Source organism: Schistocerca gregaria, chromosome 3 (genome assembly GCF_023897955.1).
Source record: "Schistocerca gregaria isolate iqSchGreg1 chromosome 3, iqSchGreg1.2, whole genome shotgun sequence".
NCBI lineage: Eukaryota > Metazoa > Arthropoda > Insecta > Orthoptera > Acrididae > Schistocerca > Schistocerca gregaria.
In genome coordinates, this window is record NC_064922.1 from 111,585,449 (window position 1) to 111,609,873 (window position 24,425).

Below are 24,425 nucleotides of genomic sequence, written 5' to 3' on the forward strand. Positions count from 1 at the left end.
CCCACGCGCCCTCATAATGACTATGGAACGTACAAATTGCGTAGCGATTCAATAATTCAGTCTCCAGCTGACATCATTCCGAGCTACTAACACAGCTACGGTAACCACATGTACGTCCTCCTGGGTTCCAAGTTGCTTGTTACCGACGCACAGCTGACAGTTAGTTGTCACCCACGCGCCCTCATAATGACTACGAAACGGACAAATTGCGTCGTGATTCAATAATAAAGTCGGCAGCTGACATCATTCCGAGCAACTAACACAGCTACGGTAACCAGATGTACGTCCTCCTGGGGGCCAAGTTGCTTGTTACCGACGCACAGCTGACAGTTAGTTGTATCCCACGCGCCCTCAAAATGACTATGGAACGGAGAAATTGCGTCACGATTCAATAATTCAGTCTCCAGCTGACTTCTTTCCGAGCAACTAACACAGCTACGGCGTCCTCCTGGGTGCCAAGTTGCTTGTTTTCGACACACCACTGACAGATAGTTGTAACCCACGCGCCCTTATAATGACTATGGAACGGAGAAATTGCGTCGCCATTCAATAATACAGTCTCCAGCTGACTTCTTTCCGAGCAACTAACGCAGCTACGGTAACCAGATGTACGTCCTCCTGGGGGCCAAGTTGCTTATTTATGACGCACCACTGACAGTTAGTTGTAACCCACGCGCCCTCATAATGACTGTGGAAGGGACAAATTGCGTCGCGATTCAATAATTCAGTCTCCAGCTGACTTCTTTAAGAGCAACAAGCACAACTACGGTAACCAGATGTACGTCCTTCTGGGGGCCAACTTGCTTGTTCCCGACGCACCACTGACAGTTAGTTGTAACCGAAGCGCCCTCATTATGACTATGGAATGGACAAATTGCGTCGTGATTCAAAAATACAGTCTCCAGCTGAGATCGTTCCGAGCAACTGACACAGCTACGGTAACCAGATGTACGTCCTAATGGGGGCCAATTTGCTTATTTATGACGCACCACTGACAGTTAATTGTAACCCACGCGCCCTCATAATGACTTTGGAAGGGACAAATTGCGTCGCGATTCAATAATACAGTCTCCAGCTGACATCATTCCGAGCAACTAACACAGCTACGGTAACCAGAAGACTTCCTCCTGCGGGCCAAGTTGCTTGTTTCCGAAGCACAACTGACAGTTAGTTGTAACCCGCGCGCCCTCATAGTGACTATGGAACGGACAAATTGCGTCGTGATTCAATAAAACAGTCTCCAGCTGACATCTATCCGAGCAACTAACACAGCTACAGTAAACAGATGTACGTCCTCCTGGGGGCCAAGTTGCTTGTTTCCGACGCACCACTGACAGTTAGTTGTAACCCTACGCGACCTCATAATGACTATGGAACGGACGAATTGCGTCGCAATTCAATAATTCAGTCTCTAGCTGACTTCCTTCCGAGCAACTAACACAGCTACGGTAACCACATGTACGTCCTCCTGGGGGCCAAGTTGCTTGTTACCGACGCACCACTGACAGTTAGTTGTAACCCACGCGCCCTGATAATGACTATGGAATGGACAAATTGCGTCGCGATTCAATAATTCAGTCTCCAGCAGACTTCATTCCGAGCAACTAACACAGCTACGGTAACCAGATGTACGTCCTCCTGGGGCCAAGTTGCTAGTTTCCGACGCACCACTGATAGTTACTTGTAACCCACGCGCCCTCATAATGACTATGGAACGTACAAATTCCGTCGCGATTCAATAATTCAGTCTCCAGCTGACATCTTTCCGAGCAACTAACACAGCTACGGTAACCAGAGGTACGTCCTCCTGGGGGCCAAATTGCTTGTTTCCGACGCACGACTAACAGTTAGTTGTAACCCACGCGCCCTCATAATGAATATGGAACGTACAAATTTCGTCGCGATTCAATAATTCAGTCTCCAGCTGACTTCCTTCCGAGCAACTAACACAGCTACGGTAACCAGATGTACGTCCTCATGGTAGCCAAGTAGCTTGTTTCCGACGCACCACTGACAGTTAGTTGTAACCCACGCGCCCTCATAATGACTATGGAACGGACAAATTGCGTCGCGATTCAATAATACAGTCTCAAGCTGACATCTTCCCGAGCAACTAATACAGCTACGGTAACCAGATGTACGTCCTCATGGGAGCCAAGTTGCTTCTTTCTGACGCACGACTGACAGTTAGTTGAATCCCACGCCCCCTCATAATGACAATGGAACGGACAAATTGCGTCGCGATTCAATAATTCGGTCTCCAGCTGACTTCCTTCCGAGCAACTAACCCAGCTACGACAACCAGATGTACTTCGTCCTGAGGGCCAAGTTGCTTGTTTCCGACGCACCACTGACAATTAGTTGTTACCCACACGCCCTCATAATGACTATGGAACGCACAAATTACGTCGCGATTCAATAATTCAGTCTCTAGCTGTCTTCTTTCCGAGCAACTAACTCAGGTACGGTAACCAGATGTATGTCCCCCTGGGGTCAAATTGCTTGTTTCTGATGCACAACTGACAGTTAGTTGTAACCGAAGCGCCCTCATAATGACTATGGAACGGACAAAATGCGTCGCAATTCAATAATACAGTCTCCAGCTCACTTCTTTCCGAGCGACTAACACAGCAACGGTAACCAGATGTACGTCCTCCTGGGGGCCAAGTTGCTTGTTTATGACGCACCACTGACAGTTAGTTGTAACCCACGCGCCCTCATAATGACTATGGAAGGGACAAATTGCATCGCGATTCTATAATTCAGTCTCCAGCTGACTTCTTTAAGAGCAACAAACACAACTACGGTAACCAGATGTACGTCCTCCTGGGGGCCAAGTTGCTTGTTTCCGACGCACCACTGACAGTTAGTTGTAACCCAAGCGCCCTCATTATGACTATAGAACGGACAAATTGCGTCGTGATTCAAAAATACAGTCTCCAGCTGAGATCTTTCCGAGCAACTGACACAGCTACGGTAACCAGATGTACGTCCTCCTGGGGGCCAAGTTGCTTATTTCTGTCGCACCACTGACAGTTAGTTGTAACCAACGAGCCCTCATAATGACTATGGAACGGACAAATTGCGTCGCGATTCAATAATTCAGTCTCAGCATGACTTCTTTCCGAGCAACTAATACAGCTACGGTAACCGTATGTAAGTCCTCCTGGGGGCCAAGTTGCTTCTTTCCGACGCACGACTGGCAGTTAATTGTATCCCACGCGCCCTCAAAATGACTATGGAACGCACAAATTGCGTCGCGATTCAATAACTCAGTCTCCAGCTTACTTCCTTCCGAGCAACTAACACAGCTACGGTAACCAGAGGTACGTCCTCCTGGGGGCCAAATTGCTTGCTTCCGACGCACGACTGACAGTTAGTTGTAACCCACGCGCCATCATAATGACTATGGAACGGAGAAATTGCGTCGCCATTCAATAATACAGTCTCCAGCTGACTTCTTTCCGAGCAAATAACACGGCTACGGTAACCAGATGTACGTCCTCCTGGGGGCCAAGCTGCTTGTTTCCGACGCACCACTGACAGTTAGTTGTCACCCACGCGCCCTCATAAAGACTATGGATCGGGCAAATTGCGTCGTGATTCAATAATAAAATCTCCAGCTGACATCTTTCCGAGCAACTAACACAGCTACGATAACCAGATGTACGTCCTCCTGGGGGCCAAGTTGCTTGTTTCCGACGCACGACTGACAGTTAGTTGTAACCCACGCGCCCTCATAATGACTATGGAACGGAAAAATTGCGTCGCGATTCAATAATTCAGTCTGCAGCTGACTTCTTTCCGAGCATTTAACACATCTACGGAAATCAGATGTACGTCCTCCTGGGGCCAAATTGCTTGTTTCCGACGCACCACTGATAGTTAGTTGTAACCCACGCGATCTCATAATGACTATGGAACGGAGAAATTGCGTCGCGATTCAATAATTCATTCTCCAGGTGACATCTTGCCGAGCAACTAACACAGCTACGGTAACCAGATGTACGTTCTCCTGGGGGCCAAGTTGCTAGTTTCGGAAGCACCACTGATAGTTAGTTGTAACCCACGTGCCCTCATTATGACTATGGAATGGACAAATTGTGTCGCGATTGAAAAAAAATACAGTCTCCAACTGACATCTTTCCAAGCAACTAACACAGTTACGGTATCCAGATGTACGTCCTCCTGGGAGCCAAGTTACTTGTTTCCGACGCAACACTGACAGTTAGTTGTAACCCGCGCCCTCATAACGACTATGGAACGGACAAACTGCGTTGTGATTCAATAATAAAGTCTTCAGCTGACATCTTTCCGAGCAACTAACACAGCTACGGTAACCAGATGAACGTCCTCCTGGGGGCCAAGTTGCTTGTTTCCAACGCACGACTGACAGTTAGTTGTAACCCACGCGCCCTCATAATGACTATGGACGGACAAATTGCATCGCGATTCAATAATTCAGTCTCCAGCTGGCTTCTTTCCGAGCAACTAACACAGCTACGGCGTCCTCCTGGGTGCCAAGTTGCTTGATTTCGACACACCACTGGCAGATAGTTGTAACCCACGCGCCCTCATATCGACTATGGAACGGACAAATTTGCGTCGTTATTCAATAATAAGGTCTCCAGCTGACATCTTTCCGAGCAACTAACACAGCTACGGTAAACAGATGTACGTCCTCCTGGGGGGCCAAGTTGCTTGTTTCCGACGCACGACGGACAGTTAGTTGTAACCCACGCGCCCTCATAATGACTATGGAACGGACAAATTGCGTCGCGATTCAATAATTCAGTCTCCAGCTGACTTCTTTCCGAGCGACTAACACAGCAACGGTAACCAGATGTACGTCCTCCTGGGGGCCAAGTTGCTTATTTATGACGCACCACTGACAGTTAGTTGTAACCCACGCGATCTCATAATGACTTTGGAAGGTACAAATTGCGTCGCGATTCAATAATTCAGTCTCCAGCTGACTTCTTTAAGAGCAACAAACACAACTACGGTAACCAGATGTACGTCCTTCTGGGGGCCAAGTTGCTTGTTTCCAACGCACCACTGACAGTTAGGTGTAACCCAAGCGCCCTCATTATGACTATGGAACGGACAAATTGCGTCGTGATTCAAAAATACAGTCTCCAGCTGAGATCTTTCCGAGCAACTGACACAGCTACGGTAACCATATGTACGTCTTCCTGGGGGCCAAGTTGCTTGTTTCCGTCGCACCACTGATAGTTAGTTGTAACCCACGAGCCCTCATAATGACTATGGAACAGACAAATTGCGTCGCGATTCAATAATACAGTCTCCAGCTGACATCATTCCGAGCAACTAACACAGCTACGGTAACCAGAAGACTTCCTCCTGCGGGCCAAGTCTGGTTCCCGAAGCACAACTGACAGTTAGTTGTTACCCACGCGCCCTCATAGTTACTATGGAACGGACAAATTGCGTCGCGATTCAATAAAACAGTCTCCAGCTGACATCTTTCCGAGCAACTAACACAGCTACAGTAACCAGATGTACGTCCTCCTGGGGGCCAAGTTGCTTGTTTCCGACGCACCACAGACAGTTAGTTGTAACCCTACGCGACCTCATAATGACTATGGAACGGACGAATTGCGTCGCGATTCAATAATTCAGTCTCCAGCTGACTTCTTTCCGAGCGACTAACACAGCAACGGTAACCAGATGTACGTCCTCCTGGGGGCCAAGTTGCTTATTTATGACGCCCCACTGACAGTTAGTTGTAACCCACGCGCCCTCATAATGACTTTGGAAGGGACAAATTGCGTCGCGATTCCATAATTCTGTCTCCAGCTGACTTCTTTCCGAGCAACTAACACAGCTACGGTAACCACATGTACGTCCTCCTGGGTGCCAAGTTGCTTGTTTCCGACGCACCACTGACAGATAGTTGTAATCCAAGCGCCCTCATAATGACTATGGAACGGCCAAATTGCGTCGCGATTCAATAATTCGGTCTCCAGCTGACTTCATTCCGAGCTACTAACCCAGCTACGACAACCAGATGTACTTCGTCCTGGGGGCCAAGTTGCTTGTTTCCGACGCACCACTGACAATTAGTTGTTACCCACACGCCTTCATAATGACTATGGAACGCACAAATTGCGTCGCGATTCAATAATTCAGTCTCTAGCTGTCTTCTTTCCGAGCAACTAACACAGGTACGGTAATTAGATGTACGTCCCCCTGGGGTCAAGTTGCTTGTTTCCGATGCACAACTGACAGTTAGTTGTAACCGGAGCGCCCTCTTAATGACTATGGAACGGACAAAATGCGTCGCAATTCAATAATACAGTCTCCAGCTCACTTCTTTCCGAGCAACCAACACAGCTACGGTAACCGGATGTACGTCCTCCTGGGAGCCAAGTTACATGTTTCCGACGCACCACTGACAGTTAGTTGTAACCCACGCACCCTCATAATGACTATGAAACGTACAAATTGCTTCGTGATTCAATAATAAAGTCGCCAGCTGACATCATTCCGAGCAACTAACACAGCTACGGTAACCAGATGTACGTCCTCCGGGAGGCCAAGATGCTTGTTTCTGACGCACGACTGACAGTTAGTTGTAACCCACGCGCCCTCATTATGACTATGGAATGGACAAATTGCGTCGCGATGCAATAATTCAGTCTCCAGCTGTCTTCTTTAGGAGCAACAAACAGAGCTACGGTAACCAAATGTACGTCTTCCTGGGGGCCAAGTTGCTAGTTTCCGACGCACCACTGATAGTTAGTTGTAACCCACGCGCCCTCATTATGACTATGGAATGGACAAATTGCGTCCCGATTCAAAAATACAGTCTCCGGCTGACATCTTTCCGAGCAACTAACAGAGTTACGGTATCCAGATGTACGTCCTCCTGGGAGCCAAGTTACTTGTTTCCGACGCACCATTGACAGTTAGTTGTAACCCACGCGCCCTCATAACGACTATGGAACAGACAAATTGCGTCGTGATTCAATAATAAAGTCGGCAGCTGACATCATTCCGAGCAACTAACACAGCTACGGTAACCAGATGTACGTCCTCCTGGGGGCCAAGTTGCTTGTTTCCGAAACACGATTGATAGTTAGTTGTAACCCACGCGCCCTCATAATGACTATGGAACGGACAAATTGCGTCGCGATTCAATAATTCAGTCTCCAGCTGACTTCTTTCCGAGCGACTAACACAGCAACGGTAACCAGATGTACGTCCTCCGGGGGCCAAGTTGCTTATTTATGACGCACCACTGACAGTTAGTTGTAACCCACTTGCCCTCATAATGAATATGGAATGGACAAATTGCGTCGCGATTCAATAATTCAGTCTCCAGCTGACTTCTTTCCGAGCAACTAACACAGCTACGGTAACCACATGTACGTCCTCCTGGGTGCCAAGTTGCTTGTTTCCAACGCACCACTGACAGATAGTTGTAATCCAAGCGCCCTCATAATGACTATGGAACGGACAAATTGCGTCGCGATTCAATAATTCAGTCTCCAGCTGACTTCTTTCCGAGCGACTAACACAGCAACGGTAACCAGATGTACGTCCTCCGGGGGCCAAGTTGCTTATTTATGACCCACCACTGACAGTTAGTTGTAACCCACGCGCCCTCATAATGACTTTGGAAGGGACAAATTGCGTCGCGATTCAATAATTCAGTCTCCAGCTGACTTCTTTAAGAGCAACAAACACAACTACGGTAACCAGATGTACGTCATTCTGGGAGCCAAGTTGCTTGTTTCCGACGCACGACTAACAGTTAGTTGTAACCCACTTGCCCTCATAATGAATATGGAATGGACAAATTGCGTCGCGATTCAATAATTCAGTCTCCAGCTGACTTCTTTCCGAGCAACTAACACAGCTACGGTAACCACATGTACGTCCTCCTGGGTGCCAAGTTGCTTGTTTCCAACGCACCACTGACAGATAGTTGTAATCCAAGCGCCCTCATAATGACTATGGAACGGACAAATTGCGTCGCGATTCAATAATACAGTCTCAAGTTGACATCTTCCCGAGCAACTAACACAGCTACAGTAACCAGACGTACGTCCTCCTGGGGCCAAGTTGCTTGTTTCTGACGCACCATTGATAGTTAGTTGTAACCCACGCGCCCTCATAATGACTATGGAACGTACAAATTGCGTAGCGATTCAATAATTCAGTCTCCAGCTGACATCATTCCGAGCTACTAACACAGCTACGGTAACCACATGTACGTCCTCCTGGGTTCCAAGTTGCTTGTTTCCGACACACGACTAACAGTTAGTTGTAACCCACGCGCCCTCATAATGACTACGAAACGGACAAATTGCGTCGTGATTCAATAATAAAGTCGGCAGCTGACATCATTCCGAGCAACTAACACAGCTACGGTAACCAGATGTACGTCCTCCTGGGGGCCAAGTTGCTTGTTACCGACGCACAGCTGACAGTTAGTTGTCACCCACGCGCCCTCATAATGACTATGGAACCTGCAAATTGCTTCGCGATTCAATAATTCAGTCTCCAGCTGACTTCTTTCCGAGCCACTAACCCAGCTACGACAACCAGATGTACGTCGTCCTGGGTGCCAAGTTGCTTGTTTCCGACGCACCACTGACAATTATTTGTTACCCACACGCCCTCATAATGACTATGGAACGCACAAATTGCGTCGCGATTCAATAATTCAGTCTCCAGCTGACATCTTTCCAAGCAACTAACACAGGTACGGTATCCAGATGCATGTCCTCCTGGGGTCAAGTTGCTTGTTTCCGACGCACCACTGACAGTTAGTTGTAACCCACGCGCCCTCATAATGACTATGGAACGCACAAATTGCGTAGCGATTCAATAATTCAGTCTCCAGCTGACTTCTTTCCGAGCAACTAACACAGCTACTGTAACCAGATGTACGTCCTCCTGGGTGCCAAGTTGCTTGTTTCCGACGCACCACTGACTGATAGTTGTAACCCACACGCCCTCATAATGACTATGGAACGCACAAATTGCGTCGTGATTCAATAATTCAGTCTCTAGCTGTCTTCTTTCCGAGCAACTAACACAGCTACGGTAACCAGATGTACGTCCTCCTGGGGGCCAAGTTGCTTGTTTCCGACGCACGATTGATAGTTAGTTGTAACCCACGCGCCCTCATAATGACTATGGAACGGACAAATTGCGTCGCGATTCAATAATTCAGTCTCCAGCTGACTTCTTTCCAAGCGACTAACACAGCAACGGTAACCAGATGTACGTCCTCCTGGGGGCCAAGTTGCTTATTTATGACGCACCACTGACAGTTAGTTGTAACCCACGCGCCCTCATAATGACTTTGGAAGGGACAAATTGCGTCGCGATTCAATAATTCAGTCTCCAGCTGACTTCTTTAAGAGCAACAAACACAACTACGGTAACCAGATGTACGTCATTCTGGGAGCCAAGTTGCTTGTTTCCGACGCACGACTAACAGTTAGTTGTAACCCACTTACCCTCATAATGAATATGGAATGGACAAATTGCGTCGCGATTAAATAATTCAGTTTCCAGCTGACTTCTTTCCGAGCAACTAACACAGCTACGGTAACCACATGTACGTCCTCCTGGGTGCCAAGTTGCATGTTTCCAACGCACCACTGACAGATAGTTGTAATCCAAGCGCCCTCATAATGACTATGGAACGGACAAATTGCGTCGCGATTCAATAATACAGTCTCAAGTTGACATCTTCCCGAGCAACTAACACAGCTACAGTAACCAGACGTACGTCCTCCTGGGGCCAAGTTGCTTGTTTCTGACGCACCACTGATAGTTAGTTGTAACCCACGCGCCCTCATAATGACTATGGAACGTACAAATTGCGTAGCGATTCAATAATTCAGTCTCCAGCTGACATCATTCCGAGCTACTAACACAGCTACGGTAACCACATGTACGTCCTCCTGGGTTCCAAGTTGCTTGTTACCGACGCACAGCTGACAGTTAGTTGTCACCCACGCGCCCTCATAATGACTACGAAACGGACAAATTGCGTCGTGATTCAATAATAAAGTCGGCAGCTGACATCATTCCGAGCAACTAACACAGCTACGGTAACCAGATGTACGTCCTCCTGGGGGCCAAGTTGCTTGTTACCGACGCACAGCTGACAGTTAGTTGTCACCCACGCGCCCTCATAATGACTATGGAACCTGCAAATTGCTTCGCGATTCAATAATTCAGTCTCCAGCTGACTTCTTTCCGAGCCACTAACCCAGCTACGACAACCAGATGTACGTCGTCCTGGGTGCCAAGTTGCTTGTTTCCGACGCACCACTGACAATTATTTGTTACCCACACGCCCTCATAATGACTATGGAACGCACAAATTGCGTCGCGATTCAATAATTCAGTCTCTATCTGTCTTCTTTCCAAGCAACTAACACAGGTACGGTATCCAGATGCATGTCCTCCTGGGGTCAAGTTGCTTGTTTCCGACGCACAGCTGACAGTTAGTTGTATCCCACGCGCCCTCAAAGTGACTATGGAACGGAGAAATTGCGTCGCGATTCAATAATTCAGTCTCCAGCTGACATCTTTCCGAGCAACTAACACTGTTACGGTAACCAGATGTACGTCCTCCTGGGGGCCAAGTTGCTTGTTTCCGTCGCACCACTGACAGTTAGTTGTAACCCACGGGCCCTCATAATGACTATGGAACAGACAAATTGCGTCGCGATTCAATAATTCAGTCTCCAGCTGAATTCTTTCCGAGCAACTACCACAGCTACGGTAACCACATGTACGTCCTCCGGGATTCCAAGTTGCTTGTTTCCGACACACGACTAACAGTTAGTTGTAACCCACGCGCCCTCATAATGACTACGAAACGGACAAATTGCGTCGTGATTCAATAATAAAGTCGGCAGCTGACATCATTTCGAGCAACTAACACAGCTACGGTAACCAGATGTACGTCCTCCTGATAGCCAAGTTGCTTGTTTCTGAAGCACAACTGACAGTTAGTTGTTACCCACACGCCCTCATAATGACTATGGAACAGACAAATTGCGTCGCGATTCAATAATTCAGTCTCCAGCTGACATCTTTCCGAGGAACTAACACAGCTACGGTAAACAGAGGTACGTCCTCATGGGGGCCAAATTGCTTCTTCCCGACGCACGACTAACAGTTAGTTGTAACCCATGCGCCCTCATAATGAATATGGAATGGACAAACGGCGTCGCGATTCAATAAATCAGTCAGCAGCAGACTTCTTTCCGAGCAACTAACACAACTACGGTTACCAGATGTACTTCCTCCTGGGAGCCAAGTTGCTTGTTTCTGACTCACAACTGACAGTTTGTTGTAACCCACGCGCCCTCATAATGACTATGGAACGGACAAATTGCGTCGCGATTCGATAATTCAGTCTCCAGCTGACTTCCTTCCGAGCAACTACCACAGCTACGGTAACCAGATGTACGTCCTCCTGGGAGCCAAGTTGCTTGTTTCTGACGCACAACTGACAGTTAGTTGTAACCCACGCGTCCTCATAATAACTATGGAATGGACAAATTGCGTCGCGATTCAATAATTCAGTGTCCAGCTGACTTCTTTAAGAGCAACTAACACAGCTACGGTAACCAGATGTACGTCTTCCTGGGGGCCAAGTTGCTTGTTTCCGACGCACCACTAATGCTTAGTTGTAACCTACTTGCCCTCATTATGACTATAGAATGGACAAATTGCATCGCGATTCAAAAATACAGTCTCCAGCTGACATCTTCCCGAGCAACTAACACAGCTACGGTAACCAGATGTACGTCCTCCTGGGAGCCAAGTTGCTTGTTTCCGACGCACGACTGACAGTTAGTTGTAACCCACGCGCCCCCACAATGACTATGGAATGGACAAACTGCGTCGCGATTCAATAAAACAGTCTCCAGCTGACATCTTTCCGAGCAACTAACACAGCTACGGTAACCACATGTACGTCCTCCTGGGGCCAAGTTGCTTCTTTCCGATGCACGCCTGACAGTTAGTTGTAACCCGCGCGCCCTCATAATGACTATGGAACGGACAAATTGCGTCGCGATTCAATAATTCAGTCTCCAGCTGACATCTTTCCGAGGAACTACCACAGCTACGGTAAACAGAGGTACGTCCTCATGGGGGCCAAATTGCTTCTTCCCGACGCACGAGTAACAGTTAGTTGTAACCCATGCGCCCTCATAATGAATATGGAACGGACAAATGGCGTCGCGATTCAATAATTCAGTCTGCAGCAGACTTCTTTCCGAGCAAGTAACACAACTACGGTTACCAGATGTACGTGCTCCTGGGAGCCAAGTTGCTTGTTTCTGACTCACAACTGACAGTTAGTTGTAACCCACGCGCTCTCATAATGACTATGGAACGGACAAATTGCATCGCGATTCGATAATTCAGTGTCCAGCTGACTTCCTTCCGAGCAACTAACACAGCTACGGTAACCAGATGTACGTCCTCCTGGGGCCAAAATGCTTGTTTACGACGCACCACTGACAATAAGTTGTAACCCACGCGCAATCATAATTACTACGGAATGGACGTATTGCGTCGCGATCAATAATTCGGTCTCCAGCTGACTTCTTTAAGAGCAATGAACAAAGCTACGGTAACCAGATGTACGTCTTCCTGGGGGCCAAGTTGCTTGTTTCCGACGCACCACTGATGGTTAGTTGTAACCTACTTGCCCTCATTATGACTATGGAATGGACAAATTGCATCGCGATTCAAAAATACAGTTTCCAGCTGACATCTTTCCGAGCAACTAACACAGCTACGGTAACCAGATGTACGTCCTCCTGGGAGCCAAGTTGCTTGTTTCCGACGCACAAGTGACAGTTAGTTGTAACCCACGCGCCCCCATAATGACTATGGAATGGACAAACTGCGTCGCGATTCAATAAAACAGTCTCCAGCTGGCATCTTTCCGAGCAACTAACACAGCTACGGTAACCAGATGTACGTCCTCCTTGGGGCCAAGTTGCTTTTTTCCGATGCACGACTGACAGTTAGTTGTAACCCACGCGCCCTCATAATGACTATGGAACGGACAAATTGAGTCGCGATTCAATAATTCAGTCTCCAGCTGACGTCTTTCCGAGCAACTAACACAGCTACGGTAAACAGAGGTACGTCCTCATGGGGGCCAAATTGCTTCTTTCCGACGCACGACTAACAGTTAGTTGTAACCCATGCGCCCTCATAATGAATTTGGAACAGACAAATGGCGTCGCGATTCAATAATTCAGTCTGCAGCAGACTTCTTTCCGAGCAACTAACACAGCTACGTTTACCAGATGTACGTCCTCCTGGGGCCAAGTTGCTTGTTTCCGACGCACCACTGATAGTTAGTTGTAACCCACGCGCCCTCATAATGACTATGGAACGTACAAATTGCGTCCCGATTCAATAATTCAGTCTCCAGCTGACATCTTTCCGAGCAACTAACACAGCTACGGTAACCAGATGTACGTCCTCCTTGGGGCCAAGTTGCTTCTTTCCGATGTACGACTGACAGTTAGTTGTAACCCGCGCGCCCTCATAATGACTATGGAACGGACAAATTGAGTCGCGATTCAATAATTCAGTCTCCAGCTGACATCTTTCCCAGCAACTAACACAGCTACGGTAACCAGATGTACGTCCTCCTGGGGCCAAGTTGCTTCTTTCCGATGCACGACTGACAGTTAGTTGTAACCCGCGCGCCCTCATAATGACTATGGAACGGACAAATTGCGTCGTGATTCAATAATTCAGTCTCCAGCTGACTTCCTTCCGAGCAACTAACACAGCTACGGTAACCAGATGTACGTCCTCCTGGGGGCCAAAATGCTTGTTTACGACGCACCACTGACAGTAAGTTGTAACCCACAAGCCCCCATAATGACTATGGAATGGACAAACTGCGTCGCGATTCAATAAAACAGTCTCCAGCTGACATCTTTCCAAGCAACTAACACAGCTATGGTAACCAGATGTACGTCCTCCTGGGGGCCAAGTTGCTTGTTTCCGACGCACCACTGATGGTTAGTTGTAACCTACTTGCCCTCATTATGACTATGGAATGGACAAATTGCATCGCGATTCAAAAATACAGTCTCCAACTGACATCTTTCCGAGCAACTAACACAGCTACGGTAACCAGATGTACGTTCTCCTGGGGTCAAGTTGCTTGTTTCCGACGCACAACTGACAGTTAGTTGTAACCCACGCGCCCTCATAATGGCTATGGAACGTAAAATTGCGAAGCGATTCAATAATTCAGTATCCAGCTGACTTCTTTCTGAGCAACTAATACAGCTACGGTAACCAGATGTACGTCCTCCTGTGAGACAAGTAGCTTGTTTCCGATGCACAACTGACAGTTAGTTGTAACCGAAGCGCTCTCATAATGACTATGGAACGGACAAAATGCGTGGCAATTCAATAATATATTCTCCAGCTCACTTCTTTCCAAACAACCAACACAGCTACGGTAACCAGATGTACGTCCTCCTGGGAGCCAAGTTACTTGTTTCCGACGCACCACTGACAGGTAGTTGTAACCCACGGCCCTCATAATGACTATGGAACGGACAAATTGCGTCGCGATTCAATAATTCAGTCTCCAGCTGACTTCTTTCCAAGCAACTAACACCGCTACGGTAACCAGATGTACGTCCTCCTGGGAGCCATTTGCTTGTTTTCGACGCACCACTGATGGTTAGTTGTAACCCACTTGCCCTCATTATGACTATGGAACTGACAAATTGCGTCGCGATTCAAAAATACAGTCTCCAGGTGACATCTTTCCGAGCAACTAACACAGCTACGGTAACCAGAGGTACGTCCTCCTGGGGGCCAAATTGCTTGTTGCCGACGCACGACTAACAGTTAGTTGTTACCCACGCGCCCTCATAATGACTATGGAACGTACAAATTGCGTCGCGATTCAATAATTCAGTCTCCAGCTGACATCATTCCGAGCAACTAACACAGCTACAGTAAAGAGAGGTACTTCCTCCTGGGGGCCAAATTGCTTGTTTCCGACGCACGACTAACAGTTATTTGTAACCCACGCGCCCTCATGATGAATATGGAATGGACAAATTGCGTCGCGATTCAATAATTCAGTCTCCAGCTGACTTCTTTCCGAACAACTAACACAGCTACGGTAACCACATGTACGTCCTCCTGGGTGCCAAGTTGCTTGTTTCCGACGCACCACTGACAGATAGTTTAAATCCAAGCGCCCTCATAATGACTATGGAATGGACAAATTGGGTCGCGATTCAATAATTCAGTCTCCCGCTGACTTCTTTCCGAGCAACTAATACAGCTTCGGTAAGCAGATGTAAGTCCTCCTGGGGGCCAAGTTGCTTCTTTCCGACGCACAACTGACAGTTAGTTGTATCCCACGCGCCCTCATAATGACTATGGAATGGACAAATTGCGTCGCGATTCAATAATTCAGTCTCCAGCTGACTTCTTTCCGAGCAACTAACACAGCTACGGTAACCACATGTACGTCCTCCTGGGGGCCAAGTTGCTTGTTACCGACGAACAGCTGACAGTTAATTGTATCCCACGCGCCCTCAAAATGACTATGGAACGGACAAATTGCGTCGCGATTCAATAATTCAGTCCCCAGCTGACTTCTTTCCGAGCAACTAACCCAGCTACGTCAACCAGCTGACGTCGTCCTAGGGGGTAAGTTGCTTGTTTCCGACGCACCACTGCTAATTAGTAGTTACCCGCACGCCCTCATAATGACTATGGAACGGACAAACTGTGTCGCGATTCAATAATTCAGTGTCCAGCTGACTTCCTTCCGAGCAACAAACACAGCTACGGTAACCAGATGTACGTCCTCCTGGGGGCCAAGTTGCTTGTTACCGACGCACCAGTGACAGTTAGTTGTAACCCACGCGCCCTGATAATGACTATGGAACGGACAAATTGCGTCGCGATTCAATAATTCAGTCTCCCGCTGACTTCTTTCCGAGCAACTAATACAGCTTCGGTAACCAGATGTACGTCCTCCTGGGGGCCAAGTTGCTTCATTCCGACGCACAACTGACAGTTAGTTGTATCCCACGCGCCCTCATAATGACTATGGAATGGACAAATTGCGTCGCGATTCAATAATTCAGTCTCCAGCTGACTTCTTAGCGAGCAACTAACACAGCTACTGTAACCACATGTACGTCCTCCTGGGGGCCAAGTTGCTTGTTACCGACGCACAGCTGACAGTTAATTGTATCCCGAGCGCCCTCAAAATGACTATGGAACGGACAAATTGCGTCGCGATTCAATAATTCAGTCTCCAGCTGACTTCCTTCCGAGCAACTAACCCAGCTACGTCAACCAGCTGTACGTCGTCCTAGGGGCCAAGTTGCTTGTTTCCGACGCACCACTGCTAATTAGTTGTTACCCACACGCCCTCATAATGACTATGGAACGGACAAATTGCGTCGCGATTCAATAATTCAGTCTCCAGCTAACATCTTTCCGAGCAACTAACACAGCTACAGTAACCAGAGGTACGTCCTCCTGGGGGCCAAATTGCTTGTTTCCGACGCACGACTGACAGTTAGTTGTAACCCACGCACCCTCATAATGAATATGGAATGGACAAATTGCGTCGCGATTCAATAACTCAGTCTCCAGCTGACTTCTTTCCGAGCAACTAACACAGCTATGGTAACCAGATGTACGTCCTCCTGGGGGCCAAGTTGCTTGTTACCGACGCATAGCTGACTGTTAGTTGTAACCCACGCGCCCTCATAATGACTATGGATCGGAGAAATTGCGTCGTGATTCAATAATAAAATCTCGAGCTGATATCTTTCCGAGCAACTAACACAGCTACGATAACCAGATGTACGTCCTCCTGGGGGCCAAGTTGCTTCTTTCCGACGCACGACTGACAGTTAGTTGTAACCCACGCACCCTCATAATGACTATGGAACGGACAAACTGTGTCGCGATTCAATAATTCAGTCTCCAGCTGACTTCCTTCCGAGCAACAAACACAGCTACGGTAACCAGATGTACGTCCTCCTGGGGGCCAAGTTGCTTGTTTCCGACGCACCACTGAAAGTTAGTTGTAACCCACACGCCCTCATTATGACTATGGAATGGACAAATTGCGTCGCGATTCAATAATTCAGTCTCCAGCTGACTTCATTAGGAGCAACAAACACAGTTACGGTAACCAGATGTACGTCCTCCTGGGGGCCAAGTTGCTTGTTTCCGACGCACGACTGACAGTTAGTTGTAACCCACGCGCACTCATGATGACTATGGAACGGACAAATTGCGTCGCGATTCAATAAATGAGTCTCCAGCTGACTTCTTTCCGAGCGACTAACACAGCTACGGTAACCAGATGTACGTCCTCCTGGGGGCCAAGTTGCTTGTTACCGACGCACCACTGACAGTTAGTTGTAACCCACGCACCCTCATAATGACTATGAAACGGACAAATTGCGTCGTGATTCAATAATAAAGTCGCAAGCTGACATCATTCCGAGCAACTAACACAGCTACGGTAACCAGATGTACGTCCTCCGGGGGGCCAAGTTGCTTGTTTCCGACGCACGACTGACAGTTAGTTGTAACCACCGCGCCTTCATAATGACTATGGAAATGACAAGCTGCGTCGCGATTCAATAATTCAGTCTCCAGCTGACTTCTTTCCGAGCAACTAACACCGCTACGGTAACCAGATGTACGTCCTCCTGGGGGCCAAGTTGCTTGTTTTCGACGCACCACTGATGGTTAGTTGTAACCCACTTGCCCTCATTATGACTATGGAACGGACAAATTGCGTTGCGATTCAAAAATACCGTCTCCAGCTGACATCATTCCGAGCAACTAACACAGCTACGGTAAAGAGAGGTACTTCCTCCAGGGGGCCAAATTGCTTGTTTCCGACGCACGATTAACAGTTAATTGTAACCCACGCGCCCTCATAATGACTATGGAACGGACAAATTGCGTCGCGATTCAATAATTCAGTCTCCAGCTGACTTCTTTCTCAGCAACTAACCCAGCTACGTCAACCAGCTGTACTTCGTCCTGGGGGCCAAGTTGCTTGTTTCCGACGCACCACTGCTAATTAGTTGTTACCCACACGCCCTCATAATGACTATGGAATGGACAAATTGCGTCGCGATTCAATAATTCAGTCTCCAGCTGACATCTTTCCGAGCAACTAACACAGCAACGGTAACCAGAGGTACGTCCTCCTGGGGGCCAAATTGCTTGTTTCCGACGCACGACTGACAGTTAGTTGTAACCCACGCGCCCTCATAATGACTATGGATCGGAGAAATTGCGTCGTGATTCAATAATAAAATCTCCAGCTGATATCTTTCCGAACAACTAACACAGCTACGATAACCAGATGTACGTCCTCCTGGGGGCCAAGTTGCTTGTTTCTGACGCACGACTGACAGTTAGTTGTAACCCACGCGCCCTCATAATGACTATGGAACGGTTAAACTGTGTCGCGATTCAATAATTCAGTCTCCAGCTGACTTCCTTCCGAGCAACAAACACAGCTACGGTAACCAGATGTACGTCCTCCTGGGGGCCAAGTTGCTTGTTTCCGACGCACCACTGATAGTTAGTTGTAACCCACACGCCATCATTATGACTATGGAATGGACAAATTGCGTCGCGATTCAATAATTCAGTCTCCAGCTGACTTCTTTAGGAGCAACAAACACAGCTACGGTAACCAGATGTACGTCCTCCTGGGGGCCAAGTTGCTAGTTTCCGACGCACCACTGATAGTTAGTTGTAACCCACGCGCCCTCATTATGACTATGGAATGGACAAATTGCGTCGCGATTCAAAAATACAGTCTCCAGCTGACATCTTTCCGAGCAACTAACACTGTTACGGTATCCAGATGTACGTCCTCCTGGGAGCCAAGTTACTTGTTTCCGACGCACCACTGACAGTTAGTTGTAACCCACGCGCCCTCATAATTACTATGGAACGGACAAATTGCGTCGCGATTCAATAATTCAGTCTCCAGCTGACTTCTTTCCGAGCAACTAACACCGCTACGGTAACCAGATGTACGTCCTCCTGGGGGCCAAGTTGCTTGTTAGCGACGCACAGCTGACAATTAATTGTATCCCACGCGCCCTCAAAATGACTATGGAACGGACAAATTGCGTCGCGATTCATTAATTGAGTCTCCAGCTGACTTCTTTCTGAGCGATTAACAAAGCAACGGTAACCAGATGTACGTCCTCCTGGGGGCCAAGTTGCTTGTTTATGACGCACCACTGACAGTTAGTTGTAACCCACGCGCCCTCATTATGACTATGGAACGGACAAATTGCGTCGCGATTCAATAATTCAGTCTCCAGCTGACTTCTTTAGGAGCAACAAACACAGCTACGGTAACCACATGTACGTCCTCCTGGGGGCCAAGTTGCTAGTTTCCGACGCACGACTGACAGTTAGTTGTAACCCACGCGCCCTCATAATGACTATGGAACGGACAAACTGTGTCGCGATTCAATAATTCAGTCTCCAGCTGACTTCCTTCCGAGCAACAAACACAGCTACGGTAACCAGATGTACGTCCTCCTGGGGGCCAAGTTGCTTGTTTCCGACGCACCACTGATAGTTAGTTGTAACCCACACTCCCTCATTATGACTATGGAATGAACAAATTGCGTCGCGATTCAATAATTCAGTCTCCAGCTGACTTCTTTAGGAGCAACAAACACAGCTACGGTAACCACATGTACGTCCTCCTGGGGGCCAAGTTGCTTGTTTCCGACGCACGACTGACAGTTAGTTGTAACCCACGCGCCCTCATAATGACTATCTAACGGACAAATTGCGTCGCGATTCAATAATTGAGTCTCCAGCTGACTTCTTTCCGAGCGACTAACACAGCAACGGTAACCAGATGTACGTCCTCCTGGGGGCCAAGTTGCTTGTTACCGACGCACCACTGACAGTTAGTTGTAACCCACGCGCCCTCGTAATGACTATGGAACGGACAAACTGTGTCGCGATTCAATAATTCAGTGTCCAGCTGACTTCCTTCCGAGCAACAAACACAGCTACGGTAACCAGATGTACGTCCTCCTGGGGGCCAAGTTGCTTGTTACCGACGCACCAGTGACAGTTAGTTGTAACCCACGCGCCCTGATAATGACTATGGAACGGACAAATTGCGTCGCGATTCAATAATTCAGTCTCCCGCTGACTTCTTTCCGAGCAACTAATACAGCTTCGGTAACCAGATGTACGTCCTCCTGGGGGCCAAGTTGCTTCATTCCGACGCACAACTGACAGTTAGTTGTATCCCACGCGCCCTCATAATGACTATGGAATGGACAAATTGCGTCGCGATTCAATAATTCAGTCTCCAGCTGACTTCTTTGCGAGCAACTAACACAGCTACGGTAACCACATGTACGTCCTCCTGGGGGCCAAGTTGCTTGTTACCGACGCACAGCTGACAGTTAATTGTATCCCACGCGCCCTCAAAATGACTATGGAACGGACAAATTGCGTCGCGATTCAATAATTCAGTCTCCAGCTGACTTCCTTCCGAGCAACTAACCCAGCTACGTCAACCAGCTGTACGTCGTCCTAGGGGCCAAGTTGCTTGTTTCCGACGCACCACTGCTAATTAGTTGTTACCCACACGCCCTCATAATGACTATGGAACGGACAAATTGCGTCGCGATTCAATAATTCAGTCTCCAGCTGACATCTTTCCGAGCAACTAACACAGCTACAGTAACCAGAGGTACGTCCTCCTGGGGGCCAAATTGCTTGTTTCCGACGCACGACTGACAGTTAGTTGTAACCCACGCACCCTCATAATGAATATGGAACGGACAAATTGCGTCGCGATTCAATATCTCAGTCTCCAGCTGACTTCTTTCCGAGCAACTAACACAGCTATGGTAACCAGATGTACGTCCTCCTGGGGGACAAGTTGCTTGTTACCGACGCATAGCTGACTGTTAGTTATAACCCACGCGCCCTCATAATGACTATGGATCGGAGAAATTGCGTCGTGATTCAATAATAAAATCTCGAGCTGATATCTTTCCGAGCAACTAACACAGCTACGATAACCAGATGTACGTCCTCCTGGGGGCCAAGTTGCTTCTTTCCGACGCACGACTGACAGTTAGTTGTAACCCACGCGCCCTCATAATGACTATGGAACGGACAAACTGTGTCGCGATTCAATAATTCAGTCTCCAGCTAACTTCCTTCCGAGCAACAAACACAGCTACGGTAACCAGATGTACGTCCTCCTGGGGGCCAAGTTGCTTGTTTCCGACGCACCACTGAAAGTTAGTTGTAACCCACACGCCCTCATTATGACTATGGAATGGACAAATTGCGTCGCGATTCAATAATTCAGTCTCCAGCTGACTTCTTTAGGAGCAACAAACACAGTTACGGTAACCAGATGTACGTCCTCCTGGGGGCCAAGTTGCTTGTTTCCGACGCACGACTGACAGTTAGTTGTAACCCACGCGCACTCATGATGACTATGGAACAGACAAATTGCGTCGCGATTCAATAATTGAGTCTCCAGCTGACATCTTTCCTTGCAACTAACACTGTTACGGTATCCAGATGTACGTCCTCCTGGGAGCCAAGTTACTTGTTTCCGACGCACCACTGATAGTTAGTTGTAACCCACGCGCTCTCATAATGACTATGGAACGTACAAATTGCGTCGCGATTCAATAATTCAGTCTCCAGCTGACATCTTTCGGAAAAACTAACACAGCTACGGTAACCAGAAGTACGTCTTCCTGGGGGAAAAATTGCTTGTTTCCGACGCACGACTAACAGTTAGTTGTAACCCACTTGCCCTCATTATGACTATGGAACGGACAAATTGCGTCGCGATTCAAAAATACCGTCTCCAGCTGACATCATTCCGAGCAACTAACACAGCTACGGTAAAGAGAGGTACTTCCTCCAGGGGGCCAAATTGCTTGTTTCCGACGCACGATTAACAGTTAATTGTAACCCACGCGCCCTCATAATGAATATGGAACGGACAAATTGAGTCGCGATTCAATAATTCAGTCTCCAGCTGACTTCCTTCCGAGCAATTAACACAGCTACGGTAACCAGATGTACGTCCTCCTGGGGGCCAAGTTGCTTGTTACCGACGTACAGCTGACAGTTAATTGTATCCCACGCGCTCTCAAAATGACTATGGAACGGACAAATTGCGTCGCGATTCAATAATTCAGTCTCCAGATGACTTCTTTCCGAGCAACTAACCCAGCTACGTCAACCAGCTGTACGTCGTCCTGGGGGCCAAGTTGCTTGTTTCCGACGCACCACTGAAAATTAGTGTTACCCACACGCCCTCATAATGACTATGGATCGGACAAATTGCGTCGTGATTCAATAATAAAATCTCCAGCTGATATCTTTCCGAGCAACTAACACAGCTACGGTAACCAGATGTACGTCCTCCGGGGGGCCAAGTTGCTTGTTTCCGACGCACGACTGACAGTTAGTTGTAACCCACGCGCCCTCATAATGACTATGGAACGGACAAATTGCGTCGCGATTCAATAATTCAGTCTCCAGCTGACTTCTTTCTGAGCAACTAACCCAGCTACGTCAACCAGCTGTACTTCGTCCTGGGGGCCAAGTTGCTTGTTTCCGACGCACCACTGCTAATTAGTTGTTACCCACACGCCCTCATAATGCCTATGGAATGGACAAATTGCGTCGCGATTCAATAATTCAGTCTCCAGCTGACATCTTTCCGAGCAACTAACACAGCAACGGTAACCAGAGGTACGTCCTCCTGGGGGCCAAATTGCTTGTTTCCGACGCACGACTGACAGTTAGTTGTAACCCACGCGCCCTCATAATGACTATGGATCGGAGAAATTGCGTCGTGATTCAATAATAAAGTCTCCAGCTGACATCTTTCCGAATAACTAACACAGCTACGATAACCAGATGTACGTCCTCCTGGGGGCCAAGTTGCTTGTTTCTGACGCACGACTGACAGTTAGTTGTAACCCACGCGCCCTCATAATGACTATGGAACGGTTAAACTGTGTCGCGATTCAATAATTCAGTCTCCAGCTGACTTCCTTCCGAGCAACAAACACAGCTACGGTAACCAGATGTACGTCCTCCTGGGGGCCAAATTGCTTGTTTCCGACGCACCACTGATAGTTGTAACCCACACGCCCTCATAATGACTATGGAATGGACAAATTGCGTCGCGATTCAATAATTCAGTCTCCAGCTGACTTCTTTAGGAGCAACAAACACAGCTACGGTAACCAGATGTACGTCCTCCTGGGGGCCAAGTTGCTAGTTTCCGACGCACCACTGATAGTTAGTTGTAACCCACGCGCCCTCATTATGACTATGGAATGGACAAATTGCGTCGCGATTCAAAAATACAGTCTCCAGCTGACATCTTTCCGAGCAACTAACACTGTTACGGTATCCAGATGTACGTCCTCCTGGGAGCCAAGTTACTTGTTTCCGACGCACCACTGACAGTTAGTTGTAACCCACGCGCCCTCATAATGACTATGGAACGGACAAATTGCGTCGCGATTCAATAATTCAGTCTCCAACTGACTTCTTTCCGAGCAACTAACACCGCTACGGTAACCAGATATACGTCCTCCTGGGGGCCAAGTTGCTTGTTAGCGACGCACAGCTGACAATTAATTGTATCCCACGCGCCCTCAAAATGACTATGGAACGGACAAATTGCGTCGCGATTCAATAATTGAGTCTCCAACTGATTTCTTTCTGAGCGATTAACAAAGCAACGGTAACCAGATGTACGTCCTCCTGGGGGCCAAGTTGCTTGTTTATGACGCACCACTGACAGTTAGTTGTAACCCACGCGCCCTCATTATGACTATGGAACGGACAAATTGCGTCGTGATTCAAAAATACAGTCTCCAGCTGAGAACTTTCCGAGCAACTGACACAGCTACGGTAACAAGATGTACGTCCTCCTGGGGGCCAAGTTGCTTGTTACCGACGCACCACTGACAGTTAGTTGTAACCCACGCGCTCTGATAATGACTATGGAATGGACAAATTGCGTCGCGATTCAATAATTCAGTCTCCAGCAGAATTCTTTCCGAGCAACTAACACAGCTACGGTAACTAGATATACGTCCCCCTGGGGCCAAGTTGCTTGTTACCGACGCACAGCTGACAGTTAATTGTATCCCACGCGCTCTCAAAATGACCATGGAATGGACAAATTGCGTCGCGATTCAATAATTCAGTCTCCAGCTGACTTCTTTCCGAGCAACTAACCCAGCTACGTCAACCAGCTGTACGTCGTCCTGGGGGCCAAGTTGCTTGTTTCCGACGCACCACTGCTAATTAGT